The sequence below is a fragment of the Manis javanica genome, chromosome 3 (genome assembly GCF_040802235.1).
Source record: "Manis javanica isolate MJ-LG chromosome 3, MJ_LKY, whole genome shotgun sequence".
Lineage (NCBI taxonomy): Eukaryota > Metazoa > Chordata > Mammalia > Pholidota > Manidae > Manis > Manis javanica.
This window is the reverse complement of record NC_133158.1, coordinates 45,984,486-46,003,424: the sequence shown is the minus strand read 5'-3', so window position 1 is coordinate 46,003,424 and position 18,939 is coordinate 45,984,486. Positions and strand designations below refer to the sequence as shown.

Below are 18,939 nucleotides of genomic sequence, written 5' to 3'. Positions count from 1 at the left end.
TGCTACTTTCTTAGCTAGAGAATTTCTGGACAAAGTGAAGAATGCAAATTTGAACCCTAACTCTTTGATCAGGAAGGGTTGTGCTAATGGATTCTTAAGGAGATTCCCAGCTTTGCACCCAAATCCAGGCAGAAAGAGACAGGCTTCCCTGTTGTCACCCTGGACTAATGAGTAGCTAATTCTCTGGTCCAGCAGACACAGTCCTGTCCTAATAGGAGAATCTCAGATTCCACTCTTGCTTTGTCTGGCTCCAAGACCTCAACTCCTGCCCCTGTGTGACACTGAAAATTTAGGCTCTCCTACATTTCCAAAAATAAGTTCACTCCACTCCCATCTGCTTTAGCATTAGGCCACATGTTTCTGGCTCCTCTACTGAGCCTTTTTTTTTTTTTAATGCTAAGTAACACTTTAAAATATTTGCAGCATGAGGCTTTTCAGGTTATCCAGGCTGCCACAATGCTGGCCACATACCCTGACATTTCAAGACCAATGTTTACAACCTGACCTAGGTTATTATTCAGCCCGATCTTAGAGGATGTTTCCTGAGATTCAATATAAAAAAGAACTGGGGTTTTTAAATATGGAACAAGCACTCTTCTGAAAAAATACCTCTAAAAAATAAAATTAACATGTCATGAGGCCCTCTTGATGTTCTAAATGACAAATTATATATTTTTATTCTTAAATCATCCATTGATGCTGAGACCTCTATTTTCTTGGACGCCTTGGGCACAGAGTAAGGATAATGTGGCTTGTAGCAACAAATGCAGTTCCCTGAGCAGCCAGAAGATGGCATAAACATAAGCAGCCGCCAGGTAAAGGGCCCGAGCACTCTCCTGGGGTCAGGAACATGAAGAGACGAGAAGCATCATGTGTCATTTAAAGGAGATGGAGGGCTGGAACTGTGTGAAGTTGGAGGCCGTCAGGGAAACTGATGTGCCTTAATCTGTCCCAAGTGACACAGGAAATATATTTTGCCAGCACAACCCTATTTGTTCAACTTTCTGAAAAGAAAACAAGAAAAAAAGAGAAAGAAGTGGTTGTTCCAGCAGCAGAGCAGGAGGACAAAAGGGGGAAAAAATCCAAAGTGGGGAAAATCTGTATTTTGTGGAACATTTTCTTTCTTTGATGGTAAAACATTTCCTTTGTTTAGCCAGGTTGATTAAAAGTGATACCCCTTCCTCTCCCGGAAAAATACAAAACAAACAAAAAAAACCATGTAAAGTCGTCTTTGCCACAGTATGGATTTTCCTTTTCAGAAAAGGAACTCCAGGCCCTTCTGAACTGGCAACTCCACCGTCGAGGGAGATAGTCCCGCCCTTAGATTGCCTAATGCGCTGGGTTGTGGTAAGACAAAGGCTTGTCCAATTCCTGACAACTCCAAGGACGTACGTGGAAGAAATTCCTTGTGAGGCAAGGAAGTCTGCAGGGAAGAGCAGTCTTTAAAATCAGGCCCTGGTGCCTGAACTTAGGGGAACTGAAGTTCTCACTCGACCTGGAACTCCACATGTGGCCACGGAGACACACGGGTGATCTGCGCCCCACCCAGAACCCACACATGCACTGCATGGAGGGCTACCTCGCCTTTCCTTCCTTCACCACGGGAGGTGGAATTTCCCAGAGGAACAAAACACGGATGAAATCTAAGTGGTGAGTTTTAAAGCAAAGAAGGGCCCAGGATGGTTTCTGACAACAGACATCTCGTTGGCTAGAGGCCCCCTGTTCTCCTTCACACACAGCCAAAGTCACCAGGGCACTGGGAACTGGGGGCTCAGCCTGAGACATAAGGCAGAACTTCAAGATGGAAAAATCCAGGGTAGGATTTAGTCACAAAAAGCAATAGAAGGCAATGCCAAATATCCAGATCAGGGTGCGAGGCTAAGGGAAGGACAGGATGGCTTTGATGGGGTCAGTCTCTTTGAATTGGTTAGATTGGAAAACAGAAGTGAGCACTGGGTAAGGCAAGCAAGGGCTGTGAACCATAAATGAGCTGAGAAATACTGGCTGTGGTCCGGCGGCTCTGGGCCAATGTGCAAGGATAGAATCCAAATCTTCAAAGTACCTCCAACCCCTTACCCCACCCTATTGCCTTCTGTGGGTGTTCGAGAACACGCTGGCACGTTTCACTAGCACATAAGCTCAGTCATGGAGAGATTACATTATTTATTGTGGAGGGAAAGTTAGTAACTGTGAGACATCCACTCTTCATAACATGAAAGGAGTATTTGACAAGTATACTACTCAGGGGTGACTAATGGGTTTGTGAATATGTGTGTGTAAAATCGAGATGTTTCCTTTGCTTGTCTATTGCTGCAACTCTTTGTGAGAGAAAGCAATCCACTCCCTTTTATCGGTGACTGATTCAATATCCTCTGTCACATTTGTCACATTCTTCTCATTTTTTTCCAGGACTCTCAGTTCTCATTCTGGTTTCTCCTGGGGTTTCAACATCATGTATTTTTTGTCATTCATTCCTTTTTTGCTTTTGTGTTAAATAGTGGTAGAATAAATCACATGCCTTCTTGCTTTACTTGGAAATCAACTTTTGTGTTTTCCAATCACTGGAGTTTTTGTTGAACTCCTTGAACACAGATTGAGAAGTTCGAGAACTAAGTTACCAAAAATAATGAAATTCAAGCATAACATTTTCATATAAATCCCCATGGAATCCTGCTTGGTTTTTTTCTTACTTTGCATAGGTATTAGTAATATTCATTATCTTACCAATCCAACATTGGCAAACGATGATGCACTTTCACTTCTCTGAGTATTTTCTGATTTAGGAGGATTCTCCATGAAATGTGTGGCAAGTAAGTTTAATGTTTTATTGCACACTTATTAAAATTATAATAATGAGTATGCTAGTTAAGTAGTGAATGACATAGTGCCAACCCTGATCCTTGGAAAGTTTTAATTGTACCTAGACCATTTTCATAACTGAGTTCCCCTTGAGCTTCAGGATACAAGTTGAGAGTAACAAAAATAATCTAGTTTTTAGTTTTATTGTGAGAAATAAAGGGCAAATGTTTCACCTTCTAGAAATAGAAAGTGTTAATAAAAGTTGAAGCCTTCAGATTTTGTCCACTTAATGCTGTTATACATTGTATGCAGTGCTTCTCTATCAGAAGTTCTCTTGCTGCCCAAGGGACATTAGTCAAGGTCTGGAGACAGTTTGGGTTGTCATAATTGGGGAAGGGATCCTACTGACATCTAGTCAAGGATGGAGCTAAACATTCTGTAATGTACAGGAAAGAGGGACTCCCCTTCTCCCCCAGAAAAACAATGATTTAGCCCAAAATTTAGCCCAATAGTGACAACGTTGACAAATGTTACTTCATTAAATTATTTTTCTAAAGAAACCAAAACTCATACTATGTGACTGATTTATATGGATTACATCTCTAACTCCTTTGAGATAGAATTCATATACCAAACAATTCACACATTTGTAGTTTACAATTTAATAGTTTTAGTTTGTTCAGAATGCAATCACCACAATCAGGTTTACATTTCATCTCCCCAAACAGAAACCCGCATGCATTAGTCATCCTTCCCCACCCACTTTCTGCCCCCTCTGCAAGCCCCAGGCACCCACTAATCTACTTTCTATCTCTACAGATTTGCCTATTCAGGATATGTTTTATAAATGGAATTAAGCAATATGTGACTTACTTCTTTCACTTAGCATAATGTTTTCAAGGTTCATCCGCATTATAGTAGAGATCAGTACTTTATTCCTTTTTATTGATGAGCAATATGATATATACATAAACAATGTCTTATTTACGCATTCATCAGTTGATGGGCATTCGGGTTGCTTCCACTGTTTGGCTATTTGAGTAGTGTGGCTACAAACATTCATATACAAGTTTTTGTGTGAATGTATGTATGTTCTCATCTCTCTTGGGTATATAACCAATAATAGAATTACTAGATCGTCTAACTCCGTGTTTCCCATTTTGGGGAGTTGCCCAGTGCTTTCCAAAGTAGGTCAACCACTTTATATCACCACCAGTAACGTAAGGTTCAGTTTCTCCACAATCTCGTTATTTGTCATTATCTATTTTTTTCATTATTACCATCTTAGTGGGTGTGAAGTGGTTTCTCACTGTGGTTTTGATTTGCATTTCCCTAGAGGCTAATGATGGTTAATATCTTTTCATGTTTTTATTGACCAGATGTTTATCTCAGATCAATCACCTATTTTTTAATTCAGTTATTTATGTCTTTATTATTGAGGTGCTGGGCATTCTTTATATAGACACAAGTTCCTTATCAGATACATGATTTGCAAATATTTTCTCTCATTCTCTGGGCTTCTTGATGGTATCATGTGCAGCATAAAAGTTTTGAATTTTGATTAATTTCAATATATCAATTTTTTCTTTTGTTACTGGTGTCTTTTTGTGGGTTATATCTAAGGCTTTGCCTAACCCTAGGTCACAAAGCTTTATTTTCATGTTTCTTGTTAGGTGTTTTATAGGTTAGTTCCTACATTTAGATCTAAGAATGATTTTGAGTTAATATTTTGTATCAAACTTCATTCTTTCGCATATGGATATTCACTTGTTACAGCACCATTTGTTGAAAAGACTTTTTTGTCCCCATTGAATTGTCTTGGCACCTTGTTGAAACTGACCATGAATGTAAAAATTTTGGACTCTCAGTTCTGTTCTGTTGATCTATGTCCATCCTTCTGCCAGCACCAGACTGTCTTATTTATTGCAGTTTTGGGATAAATTTTGAAATCAGGAAGTGTGAGTTCTTCAACTTTGTTCTTTTTCAAGATGGTTTTGGCTATTCTGAGTGCTTTGAATTTCCATGGAAGTTGTAGAATCACCTTGTCAGTTTCTGAAACTTAATTTGTTCATAGTTCTATGCCCACTCCCTCCCTTTTTTGTGATATTATTGTCATACATATACCTTCTATATGTGTTACAATCTCAATAATACATTGTTTTAATTATTACTCTATATTATTTTTTATCTCTTAAGGAATCTGAGATAAGAAAGGAGGGAAAGTATATATCTAAAGATTTTGTTATATCAATCCTTTAATTTTCATTTCTGATTCTCTTCATTTGTCCCTGTGGATCTAAGTTACCACCTGGTGTCATCTTCTTACTCCAACACAGCTTTGTTCCCTGCCACCTCTTTTATGCTGCTGCTATTGGCAAATATACTACATTTATTGTTTTGATAAGCCCTGTATCATATTGCAAATAAAAGTCTTACAAAATAGAATAAAGTGATTAGTTACTGTAGCCCTGGGTTCCTTGTAGACCAAACAGAAACACGAAATGAAACAACTTCTTTCTAGCAAGATACAGAGTTAAAGGACTTCATGACTTTGTGGTCTGTTCAAAGGACTGACCAAAGCTGGCCTGAAGGCTCCAGTTCCTTAAGGAGGGCTTCAAGGCTGGGGGCTTCCATGACACACTGAAACTATCACACTGCTTCAGTGTCTGATATTCCTGTGGTTATACAGACCCAGCTTGAGTGTTTTCATTAGTAGTATTACACAATTCCTTTCACCTATACCAACATTTTGCTAAATATGAGTTTATGTGTAAAGATATTTGTTATTTTGGGAAGCTGAATAATGGGCAAATGCTTTTTACATTTTATTTTTCTGAATTTAAAATGTGTTTGGCATCCTGAGTCAGACAAGTCTAAGAATGAAATAAAACACAAAGCTGGCAACAGAAGTTTTTCTGACTCATGAATAAGCCATCCAGGTGGAGGCAATACCTGTCAGGCAGGTTAGGTATGTTTCTAGAATGCTTTCTCTATGTTCAAGCAGAGTGTGATAACCAGACACCCACCTAAGGTGGTTTCCTGCTCAAATCAAGAAGTGCTGGGAGTTCATCTGAGTTCTTAACTTTCAGGAAAACTCAGTACGACCCATGAACAGTTTCAGTATATTTAATAGGTTTTTGGGGCTCAGAAATTCTTCTTTGGGGCCTTTCTTGAAGCATCAGAAGTTTCCTCCCTTTTCTTTTAGCCTTTGTTTGTTAGAAAATCTTTCAACAAACTGCTTCAGGTTTTGACTAAAGTCTCTTCTTTTACCCAAAAAGTTGAGCTGCAATTTGAGCTGATTTTGTTATTCCTGGAAAAGAAGGTGTAGACACCTCCATTGCTACACCAGAGAGGGCTGTGATGGGAGCCTAGTGGGGGGAATTTGCCCTCCTTGATTGTACGCTTACTGTAGCAGCAATAGGAAAGTTTCACATTTTGTCTTTGAAATGTAGACTATCAAAAATACTAAAATACTAAGTATTTAGAACTACTTTAAAAAACTTCTTAAAGACATGGGTGTGCACTGGCCTGTGAAGCACTCTGAAAGTTTTTTGTTAACTTTTACCAACAACAAAGAGAAGTGTGAAGATAAAATACTTGGATCTTTGCTGTGCTCCCATAAAGATGATTTTCTCTAGAGTAAGTGTGTTCTTTTTCTAAAAAGAGATGATTTACACTGTCAATATTTCTATTCCACAGTTGTCTATTTACTTCCTTTTGCCCTTAAACTTTTTATCCATTCATTTCTTCAAAAAATAAGTACTGTGTTGTTTAATCACAGTGCTTCTATGGAAAGGCCTCTCCTTCCGGAGGCGGGCTCCCAGCTCCCTCCCCTTTCTGCATTTTCTCCTAGGTCAGGATGGGGCATAACGTTTGGCATATTAAAGGTGGTGGGGGTGGACCTAACTCTGGTCAGTTTCCTATGCCTGAATCACATGATTTTCATCATCATTACTTGATCTGGACACTTGTGTCCATTTGCAAAAATACAGTCATACTAAAAGTTTTGCACAAATTAAATGTCAGTCAAATCAAATTCTAACTATTTTAGAAGAAACCTGTTTTCATTCTCTTTATGATTTTTTTAGTATTCCCACACTAACGCTGTCCTCTGGGATTAAAGGAAAGAAGCCTATATTATCTTCTCTTTGCCTATCTAGTACATGACCAATGAAAGAATTGTTGCTCAATAAACAGACCCTTTCCTTCATGGCACTTGGGTGTTGTAGGTACAATAACAGCATGAGATAGATACATGGATGGCTTCCCAACCAAAATGGTTGGCTCTGAACAGCTCTCCAAATTCTGCTGTAGTCCAATTTTTAGACCATTTTCCAGCTGGGGAAATAAGCTCTCTTTGTGGGTTTATGCAAACCTTGTTTCCCCCAAAATGAGCTCAGCCAAGAGAATATTCAATGGCTGCCCTTAGTTATGGGGATCTTACACTGGGAATGGCTTAGTCCTGGGTGCATATTGAAGGTGGTGATATTCACCTGTTCACATCCCATCAAAAGTACTGATTTCCTCTTATGAGGTCAAGAAATAATCTAATCCCAACTCTATGTTTGGAACTGTCTTCAGCTACAAGTGCCTGAATAAATCCAACTTGGTTTTCATGACCCGAGAGGTCCGGAGCAGGCAGCCTAGGGAAGAGAGGATGACTCACAATGTCCTCAGAGACCAGGTTCTCTCTTTCTTCCCACTCAGCCATTCTTAGCACAAGGTTTGTTTTACCATGTCACAAGAGGCCTGGCTGGTCTACCACCAGCAGGAGGAAGGCAAAGCGTGATGGATGGAAATGATAAAAACATCCAGTTAGGTCAACTTCTCTAAAGAGATTTTCCAGAGCTGGGATGGAGCCCCTCCCCCAAAATTTGGTTCAATGTTGAGACTGGGGATACCATCTATGTGCCCACCAAGGGGGTGCAGAAAGGGTTATATATAATGAGGCTTTATGGAGTGAGCAGGAAAGCCTCCCAAGATCCAAAAATAGCTTAAAACACCAGAGAAAGGAAACTGTCTTGTCCTTTATTGAGGGTAGGAGATGAGTCTGCGCTGAGGGCTCCTGCATGGGGTGGGGCTGGTGGGGTGTGAATTTCCCATCAGTGGCAAAGGAAGGAGAACCCAGGCTGTCTTATCAGCTTCCCAGATGTGGGGCAGAAGGGGAAGGGGCAGTGAGGCTTGAAAGCAGTCAGACATCAAAAATAGAGTCAGACTCTTTTCGACACCATTACACCATCTCAATAATCTGCTTGTATCTCATAGGTGACTGAGAAATGTAGTTTGAGCTGCTATATTGGAGGACTAATGGTTAATTTGAAAAAATAAGTTGAGGATGGTGGTGAGCTAGGCAAGCAGCAGGCTCTTCCCTCCTGTTGCTTTTCATTCAACAGCTGCAGGGAAGTCTCTCCTGCTGTTCTTCATTTGGACATGAAGAGTTATCCGGACTGTCCGTCAGGATCTATGGTGTTCAGGCACTTCACTCACTTTTGGCAGATGACCAGGTCCAGTGAACTACAATAGTGTGGCCTCTCCCAAGGCTCAGGGGGGCCACAGGGAAACTGGGAAGGGAGCTAGGAGCTGCCCTTGGGGCCATCGCAGCACCCAGAACATGTGTTCAGTTATAAGTACAAGCATATTAATACAGGCACCCTAAGGCTTGATCACAGTGATGCATCCTTTTGTTAACTGCCAAGACAAAATGAACCCAAGATTCTTTAAAAAACCAACTTGATTCTGCCTTCCAGGTTGGAGGCTATACTACTTTACACTCTGAATGATTATTCGTAAGAGGAAGAAATTTTCCTCTTCAGTGGAAAGAAAAGAGGGTTGAAGTCCAATGATTAGATAAAAGTGTTTTCCAGAACTCTATTGTTCAGGGGTTGGTGTGGAAAAATAAGAGTATGGAAAAAATATTTCTCCCTTTCAGCTTTCCAAATCTCTTTTTACCTGTCCTTGCCTCAGAGAGCACTTCTGTACTCAGAGGTTGCTCCCTGGTTAAAATTAACCCTGCCAGTGGAAGGCCAGTCCCATGAGAAGGCCTGTAAGTCAGAACTTTACCAGTAGGACTGCAGATGTGACAATGAACATCTGGGGTGTTTCTGGGTGAAGGCCATCTTATAGACACAAGCCATTTTCCACTGAACCACAGGAGCTGTGGTTTCTGACTTGCTGTTCAGGTGAAAAGACCTGTCTACACAGAGCTGCTGGAGAAGAACTCAGAACGAGTTTTTTTGTTTTTGTTTTCAATATTTCAGGGAGCCAGATGTTCCTGGAAGCATGTTCATACTTACTACTAAGAACAGAACCAGAAATCTCTTCGATTTGACATTTACTTGACAGCCTTGATGTTTGTAACCATTGGTCAGTTCCCACAAAGTTGCTATCTGACTGGCCTAAGGTGACAAGGCCACCAAGCCAGAGAGTAATTCAAATGCAGTCACCATCTAGGGACTCAGTGAAGGCATCCTGCTCCCACAGAGAATCCAGGGACAGCCCACAGGACTCCACTGGCAGGGATTCTGAACACATGGGTTCTGGAAAACCTCTTCTGGACTCCTGATTTATTTTTATTTTTTTCCTTTTCCCCCTTTTGTTCTTTTGAAGAGCTTTAAAAAAGTTTCCATTGTAGCTGGAAGGGCAGAAGAGGTACTTAACTTCAACCACGTCTTTGGTACCCTATAAAAGCTATATAAAAATAATAGTTAAACAGTAAGTGAGGTACAGCGTAGATGTGCAAGATCTTTGCAGGCCAATGAGAAAACCAAAGATACAAAGAGGCCAGCTCCCCCAACCTTATCTTAAAATACATATTAGGGTGACAACAGAAATATAGGTGCTACCGCTTCCAGCAAGGAACACTCAGCATGGATTCTCATCTCAGCTCTAAGTGAAAGCAGAGAACATTTCTGTGTGTCTGCTTTGCTATGACTGCCCTACAGTGGAAAAAGGACATTTTTGCCGTGACTTTATCATTTGATGCAGATGTTTGGCTCAAGTCTCCTGATCCTGTCAGCAAAATTGATGTTCAAAAATTAGAACAAGGCTCTTGATTTATTTATGTTTTCTTATGAGATGTAAATTTGCATATATGAGCATTATTTTTGCTGAAGCTCCTTACAAAGCAGCTAATTCCGGGGTATATTCCCTATTCTTTCTCCTTGTTATGAGTAGTTAGATATATTACTTAAATTTACTGGGCATTTCTACCTCCCCCCACCCTTATATCCCCAAAGACCACTGGATTAAAATATGCTTTATTGCAGTGATTACTGCCTTCCCTTTTTGTTTTAATGGTCATCAAGAAATGTAGACTCCCACCATGGCATCGTAGATGGCTAACCCTCTCATAACCTCGAGATTTTTCAAAGCCTGCAAACTATAAAAGCAATGGGGACTTCTCAAAGTTCATCAAACTCTAGACCTTCCTAGAGGGCCAAAGACTGTATTTGATGCACTGCGTCCAGTTTCCTTGATGGAAAATGATTAAAAGGTAGCTAGGAAGTTCTGAAAAAGCAAAAGTGGTTATGATAACAAATAAACATTGGCAGGGAAGTTTTCCTTGCACACGAGTCTTAATGCACTGAATGAGCTTTACAAGCAACCTACACCAGTTATCTGTTTTCCTTTTGAGTGGATGGAAAGTTGTTCTCAAAATGCATCTGAGTTGTTGAATATCCATTATGTTACAGGGAAGCTATTCCCTCTTCCAAAGCAATTTTAATTTTTATGGAGTGTATGTTAAAACAGAACATTTATTTTCTTATGGGTAAAATTTTTGGAATGCTCTATTATAAGGATTTGGTAAATTTCTTGACCAAATAACAGTTGACCAAACATTGCTTTCACAATTGATTTCTTTTAAAAGGAAAAAAAAGATAAAAAACGGCAGATATTTGGTCTGTAAAACTTGAAACTTTCAGTGGGGCTCAGTGTCTCTAAATACCCACCTCCCGTGAAGATTTTCATAGTCAACAGGTGGTTCAATCTGCCAGTGTTCTGCTTATAATAAAAATTACGCTTGTGTATTACTCTTGCTGTGAGTTCAATAAACACACCCAAATCTAGTTAATTTGTTCAAATCATTGACAGTTACTGGGATTAATGAGTATGCAAATACAATAAAAAAAAAAGTCCAGGATAGAAAGCATCATGGAACATATTGTACCTTATTGTAAAATAAAAATAGCCTTGGACAGCCCATGGAATGTGTTCTAACAGCATAATCAGTTCTTTACTGTGGTTTTCCTGCCAGTCGGGGAGCCCTGCGTCACGGAGACTGGGTGCCAAGTGTCTGGTTTGTGCTTTGGTGAGACGTGTTTTTCTCGCAGAGAATTTTCAGGTTTGCTATTCCCCAAGTGTAAGGCAGCCAGGTCACCTTCCTATGCAGTAGGGTATTGCTTTTGTTCCAGATGTATCACCAAAGGTTGGAGTTCAAAATGCCACTGGGCATTTTGATGAGCCCACAGCCCCTGTGCAGAGGCCTAATGGACACCTCCCCGTAGGCTGGCAAACAGGACAGCTCAGTGGAATTTTCATCTTGCACAAATGAATGGTCTCCAGACCCAGACTCTTTGCTAAGGGCAGCAAATTCATGACAGTGTGTAGACTTAGGGCAACTACCTAAACGAATTTGAGCAAAACACACTAATGAAGCAATATGGGATTCCCACCCTCCATGGATTAACCGGTTTTCTTCTAAACTTTTCAAGAGTGGCTCACTCTCCTGTTTCCCTTTGTCCACTCAGGCCCAGTGTTGGTATGTGCACACTGCTTTCTTCTGTCCAGGCAGGGATGATCCTCCACCCACCACTGTGCTCACTGGTCATTTTGTTTTGTGCAGCCAAGACTTGAATGGTGCACTTTCCCTGCTCTCTCCTGGTTATTTACCCAAACAGAAGGGGCACTCAGGCAGCCAGCTTCCTGGACCACCTCGAAGTTCTTCCTAAATGTGTGCTGCTCCCACTGCTGCTTCTCTGATGCTTGTTTCTGCTACACTGACAGTGATCTGAGCTTACCTGAGCAGCAGGATTTCACAAGGCGCTGTATGTGGAAAAGACCCCCTCCCCACACACCTGCACATCCCCTTTGAGGCCAGACCAAACAGAAACCCAGGGCAAGCTTAAACAAACAGGGCCCCATCCAATATTTGAATCGTTTTAAATGCCCAAGTAGTTTCACTTCAAATTCTTCCACTGGTCTGTGGAGCCCTGTAAGGTCTCCTCCCCATGCCTTCGCCCCCATGCCTCTCCTACCACAGTGGCGTCCCCACTCTGCTCCGAGGGCACCCAGGCCTTCCCTGCCCCAGCCTTCCCTCTCAGGCTTGCTGTCTGTCTGTTCAGCTGACCCTGCCCTCCACACAGGTCTTTGTCCAAAAGGAGCCTCGTGGGTGGCACCCTTCTGGCCTTCCATTCCGCTCATTGATTCCCACCACCCACCTGTGTTCGTTTCCTCCGACGTTGTCCCCACCTGCACTCTGTTATTTATATGCTTACTTGTAAGTTCCAGGTAGAGGGCAACTCAACTGTTTTGTTTACTGCCATCTCCATAGCCTTTAGAAGAGGGCCCAGCCCAGAGTAGATGCTTAAACTCCGTGAATGTTGAACAAACAAATAATCAAGCCAAATGGTATGCTGCCCAAGAGGGAAACAAATGATAAGGATTCAATTCCCTGCCTCTCCACCCGGCTGTGTGACCTCATTTTTAGCTCCATCTAAAAACCCAATGATTGAGAGCCACTTAGCAAGCCTTCTTCCAAGTAACAAGTGGCCCACCATAGAAATGCAGCTAAAATGATCTCACATAGCTTGTGGCCAATCCAGAGACACTGAACTTCTCTTGCACTGGTCTGTACAATTATTGAGATTTGGGTTAAACTTTAAGAAGATTAAGATTTTGGGTGATTTTTCAAGCTATGATATTTTAGAAATATTTATCTTCTTTCTGACTTTTCCTACAGGATTATAATTTTCTTAAGAGCAGGATTATAAAATGTGCATCTTTTTATTCTCTGATATTCCCAAGAGAAACCTTGCACTTAGCCAGTGTTCAATAATTAACTTGTTGGAAGGGGCCTCTTTCTTCTGGGGATCTCCTCTGCTCACTGTGACTAGGACTTGTTTCAAATGATACGTTGTATATTGTTTGATCTGCTGAATCAAAAGTTGGCAAACTTTTTCTGAAAAAGACCAGACAGTAAATGCTTTCCATTTTGCAGACGACACTTCTTTGTCACAGCTACACAGCTCTGCCAAGTTAGCACTAAAGCAGCCATAAACAATTTGTAAACAAATGGGCATGGTTGTGTTGTAATAAAACTTTATTTACAAGAATGGGCTGTGGGCCATATTTGACCTGTGGACTGCAGGTTGCTGACCCCGGTGCTAGCCTGTTCTTGTCATAAACAACCATCCCTAAAACCAAGCCTGAGTCCTTATTTATTTCATTTTTAGAGTATATAAAGGTTGAGTGTACTAAGGACCTGCCTTTTCTTTTTCCTTCCTTTTTTTAACAAAATAGTATCCCATTTTGTGACCATCTTGTTTAAGCAAACTAACCCGGTGTCAGAGCTTCCAGTGCTGGCTCACTAAGTTGTTTGTGGTTAAACTGGTTTCTCACCCACCAGATGCTGGAAAAAGGGAAAAAGGACTCTACTGGATCAGATGTTTTTTTGAGGAGGGATCAATATGTAATATAAACCTGGTTGTGCCTCTTTTATTCTCCCTGGCCTAATAATGAGTAAACTTCATATACAAGTCATATACAAGTGTGGATAAAGGGTGGATGGATTTTGGTCCCTTAACTGAGACCCTAAAAGTACCAGAAAGCAGAAATGAGTCCATATTCTGGGCTTGGCACAGAAACCCAACCTAACTGGGTCTTAAGTCCTGAATACAGAGTTGTTATCTTCCTTATCTGGTGGTCACCAAACCAGCTTTTGCTTAGGAGTGCCCTCTATTTCTTCCAGACATTGTCTCTGCCTCATCTGGAGTGGGTCAGAGATTACCTCTGGAGAAATGTTGACTCCCCCAGCAGGAGGGGACACCTAGAGCCCCCAGCTGCCTCCTCTATGTGGAATTAAGTCCCAACCAGTCATATTTTTATCTATGGTTCCACTCTGGGTCCCTGCATACTCCAGAGGTCAAAGTGACTTCGGTACATTGGCAGAAGGGGAATACTTTCCTTTGACCCCAGAAAAGTATGTCTCATCCCAGGCCCTGGGGGCAATAACACTGGCAGCTAATGAGGCAGTGGGTTTTCCTCTTGTTGTAATTTTTAAGGTATTTGCTCTGCACAACTAATGGGAACCAGTAGGTACTCTGGACCAAGAACAGCCTCCTTTCTTCTTAAGAGGTAATCAAAGTAACCAGAGCTGTGGATGCGGAGCTGACCAAAGGGAACTGGCCACATCCTGAGGTGGACAGCCACATGGACACTGTGAGTCTAAGATGCCCTTTCCAGAACTGATGACTCACCGCGATGTGAGGGGAAGGCCTAGCCCCTCTGTGACCATGGAAGGCTTCCAAAGGCACCATGACGGAGGAGTCTGCAGACAGGGGCAGGTCCCTGAGGGCCACTCAGAGGGAATAGATGAGAGCCTGGAGACTAGATTCCAGGTGCAAGTTTACCTCATGCTGGTTCTGTTCTGACACCCTCTCTCTGTGCCTCCCTCCCTGGTTCTCAACCTGCTTTCATTCAGATGATCCCAGGATCCCCACAACACTGATGTGTGGGCCTCATCCCGGACCAACTACATCAGAATCTCATAGCCATCTAAAGCTTCTCTGGTAATTCTAATGTGTAGTCAGGGTTGGGGGTCATTGCTGTACTTCATTGTCATCATGATGCTAAAAATACTCCTGGAAATCAGGAAGGCTACCAGCCACCCACCATCCCTGCCCTTCAGAACCTCCTCATAAGGCTGCATCTGAAAGTAGGCTGTAAGATCACCTTAAAAGTGATTTTATATACACACTGCATATATGCATAGAAAGATAAATAGTGTCTATAGCTGGAAATAACATAGGACTTAGATCTGATGTCATGTGTTCATTTTTGGCCATTTCAGTAGCTCAGTTAACCCTGAGAAAACCACATGGGCTATAAATTCATGGGTGGCAGTAAAATCAATGATTCAGAGTGTGGATTTTGCAGTGAGACCAGGACTTGAAACTATGCCTCAAATCAGCTGCTGCTTGACCTAAGACTTCAGTTACTCACCTACAAAGTGGGAAAAATAAACCCCCTCTCCAGACACTGATTTGTTAATATGACGGTAAGTGTACTATTAGAATAAATAACATAGTAAGGAAATAAGGTAGCAAACATTAAACACTACATTGAATTTCTGACCTACAGTGAGCCTTCAGCCAACGGTGGTTGCTATTCATAGTAATAAAATGAATGTGTGTTTGGCCGGAGTCTTGATTCTTTGTTGTACGGGATAATGGCTTGAGAATAAAAATCAAGCCCACTAATAAAGTCTTAATTTTTCCTGAAGCAGTGAGTTCACTAGAGTTTCCTTGTGTTGCCAAGTTCAATCAGATCCAGGAGTATTGGTTATTGTCAGTATATAATGAAGATAAACATTTGGAGAATTCTTTCTGCAGAATGCAGGCCAAAAATTAAAATTCTGGGGCTGCCTTTGCTTTTCTTTGGATTCACAGCAGCTCATGTGAAGGGTGAGTTTATTTCCATATTACCTCCTGTATGCTGGGGGGTCAAGAGATGAGTTACATTGACCTGAAGGGAGTATTTTTGAAATCTTGTTTAAAATGAGTGTTAAGCATTTAGGCAAAGCATGAATCTCTCCAGCACTTGATTTTATTTAAAGAGGAAATATATTACAAAGCAAGCAGAATTCCAAAATAATCTTTAGGAGGTAAATCATGTTTCATGTTGCCCTACCTTCTGACCACAGTGCTTACCACCTGGCCGGTGTGGTGTCTGTGTGTGTGTCAAGGGTCATCTGTTTACCTTCTTACCTATCAGCCTGGTAGTACCGGTCATGCTCCACAAATTTAACATGTAGATTTGCTCTCCACGAGAGTATAAATGCATGTCTGAGAACCAAACTTAAACCTAGCCTTTCTGACAGGAGACATCTAAAGCTGGAAGTTATCCTGAACTTCAGTTTTTAAGGAAAAGGCAAAGTGACATCATGAAACCAGAAAATGAAGGACAGATGGGTAGATGGGTGGATGGATGAATAGATGGTGGATAGACAGACAGATGATAGATTTGATAAAACACTCAAGTTAAAAGACATTTGTTACTCTGCATACCCACGTTCTCCAAGGCCATTTGCACAGTTAGCCTTCTGCAGGAAGGATGGTGCTATGTTGTCATTTCTGTGTCACCTTGCCCCCAGTTTCCGTGTTTTCCCATGTTCCTCGTAAACATACACACAGTTTAGTGTATACAGCTTGAAAGAAGCTTTCCACGTGCCTCCCTGCAGTCTGAGGAAGAAACCCAACACCTCACAAATACTAGAAAGAACTTGTTGATGCGGGCTTCCCTCTTAACTAAAATTCCATCTCTAGGACTCAGTGAACTGACAAGGGTCACGGCTTCCAAATTTGGCTCTTGTTGACCCTACCCACGTGATATCTACAATCAGGGGGAAGTTTTCACTGAATACTATTGCTAGTAAGAGCACATCACAAGGAACAGCAAACACATTACGTACATTCTCCACCCTTTATCTTTGCACCTCCACACTTGCGCAAGGCAGCAGATCTGCTGTATGGAATGTACTTCAATACATGTGCTTGATTCAGTATGGGTGGTGCAAGTGCTTCAACAGGAAAGAAGGAACAGAAGGGTTCTCTGAGCAATGTCAATTATTATTTTAGGTTCTATAACCAAGATAGGAGATAGATTCTCATGCTCGATTGCTGGCAATGCTAATGTCCCATAAAGGTCGAGAACGACGTTAACTAAATGGCATAAATCTTATAGCTTATCACTGTAAAGCAAGGCTCTTCAGGAAAATTGGCACAATAAAACCCAGCTTCCTAGCAACAAGTTAATTAAGTTCTATTTATTCAACTAATCTGAACTATTTGCTCACGTGGTTTGTGATAAAAGAAATAGAGAAGACTCAGAAAACCCTCCTACCTACAGTCCTCTCTTTGGAAGAAGCGGTAGGACTTCTAGGGAACACGAATCACTTAAGGCATTTCAGCCAGGTTGGGGGCTCTGCATGGGGACTGGGAAAGGCACAGCAGATCTTGAAAGAGCCAAAGTACCCAGCTTATCTATCCCACAGTTCAAGCATAGAAGAAGAAAGGAGAATCTAGGTATTAGAAATGGATTTACACGTGACCGTTTGTGGGTGTGAGTTCAGGCAAAACAGATGAGTATCCTGTCCCAGTGGCCAAGCACCATGGGCAGGGTGAGTGTCCTGTCGCTGGCCACCTTCACCATGGAACTCTGCTCTTTAATGTCTTCTGACAGAGCCTCGTGGGGCAGGTCACTTCCCAAGCAGTCATCGAAACTGCTTCAGAACCCTGTGACATAAATTTGCTCTCAGCTCACTAGTGCAAAACCCAGCTCAGAGAAATCAATTAATGTGCCCCAGGTCATGCAGTTAGTATGTAGCCACTCTAGCATTGAATCCACGTCTCAGACCAAGCCTGCACTTTTTTCTTCATTATACTGTACTGCTTTCCAGAAAGAAATAACAATTCAGTGTGTTGAGGCAAGGATTACATTTTAGCTTCAATTTTTCTGTGGGTCTCCACACTGTGAAGTTGATCAGACAGTTAAGATATACCATTAATCAGTTTTGAGAACCAAAACGTAACAATGTTTGCCGAAAAGATGTCATGAGTCTACGCTGATAATCTGAGCGCTCTTGTTGGTGTGCGCATTCCACTGGGTGATAAATGTTATTTACTGACTGATAAACCTAATGCTGCATCTTCAGGGTCACTGCTGCCTAAGTAAGTACACACAGATTTCACAAGGAAAGTGAACTGAGGCCAGTTTTCAGGGATTAGTAAAAGTTCTCCCATGAGCGTAGCTTGAAGAAGAGCAAGCCATAAGTGAACATTCAGTCTGAACTCTGGTACCACAGTGGCAAACCAGAGCTAAGGGGACAGAACAGATGGCAGAGACAGAAAAGATTCTCCAGAGTGGGATCAGAAATAAATTCATGAAGGTGAATTAACCCTAGGAATATATCTTAATGGGGGGAGGTGGGTGTAAAGAAAGTGCATGCACTCCATTTCCAGTCTGTATGAGTACTGTCAAACGGAGGCTGTGTGACTGTGGTTTCAGGAGCCTGACCTGGCCTCATGGTCCACCAGCTTCTGTTCTTCACACGGGACCATCAGGGAGGAGAACAATAATTTAAAAAAAGAGTATCCTTCTATTGGCATTCTTTATCTCCTCTCTGCTCTGGAGGTGACTGAGCAGTCTCTACAAGGATATTGGAAGTGCAGTGCTAGAACAGGAGTGAACTAGAACAAAAGTGAGCGTGAACAGCTGTGCCTTGGAGTTCACTTTTTATTTAACAAATCTGTGTAGCTTTACATAAAGCTGCAGCTTCTCCAGGCAGTGTTTGCCCAGTTAGCACATATCCTTCGCTAAGGTGCCTCAGGAATCAATGGCCTTTGGAGTTGAGGCTTTAAGGGCACCCAGCACCTTCTTCCTGTCCTCATACTACATCTTCACTGTGAAGTCTTTCACGGTTTATGGCAATCAGCTGGGATTTTTCACTTTACTTAATTTAGCCAATTCGCATTGCTCAGTTTTTCCACAGTAACTAGAATATTTGGCAAAAAGATACAACTTTGTAAAGGGAAATATCCCAAGTAATAAAACCTAGTTACTTACCCTGTTCTGCTAATAATCAATAGATAAAATGAGCCCTGAGAAGTCTCTGAGGCTCTCCTGCACTTATGCTAATGTAGAAATCGGGTATTGGTGTAGATTCAGGGTTTTAATGATATTCTTCTATATAGTCATCAGAGACAGAAAGAGAGAGATTCATAGGGAAATGAGTCAGAACATTACAAATGAGAGGTATGGCATAGTAATATACTAAGTAGACAAGTAAAGAGTCAGAAAATATACAATGTGTACCCTGTGGACTGTGCCAGAAGCCACGCGTTGAACTTGGAAAACGTGGAAAAG

At 41.6% G+C, this 18,939-nt stretch overlaps 1 protein-coding gene across 1 annotated transcript in view; it reads left to right on the top strand.

Annotated features, from left to right (window-relative positions):
- Nucleotides 1–1,371: 1,371 nt before the first annotated feature.
- Nucleotides 1,372–18,939, top strand: part of KCNJ15 (potassium inwardly rectifying channel subfamily J member 15) — a 68,392-nt gene continuing 50,824 nt past the window's right edge. The window contains exon 1 of the mRNA XM_017645101.3: nt 1,372–1,650. The gene's annotated coding sequence lies outside the window, so the exon portion shown is untranslated. The remainder of the gene's footprint in view (nt 1,651–18,939) is intronic.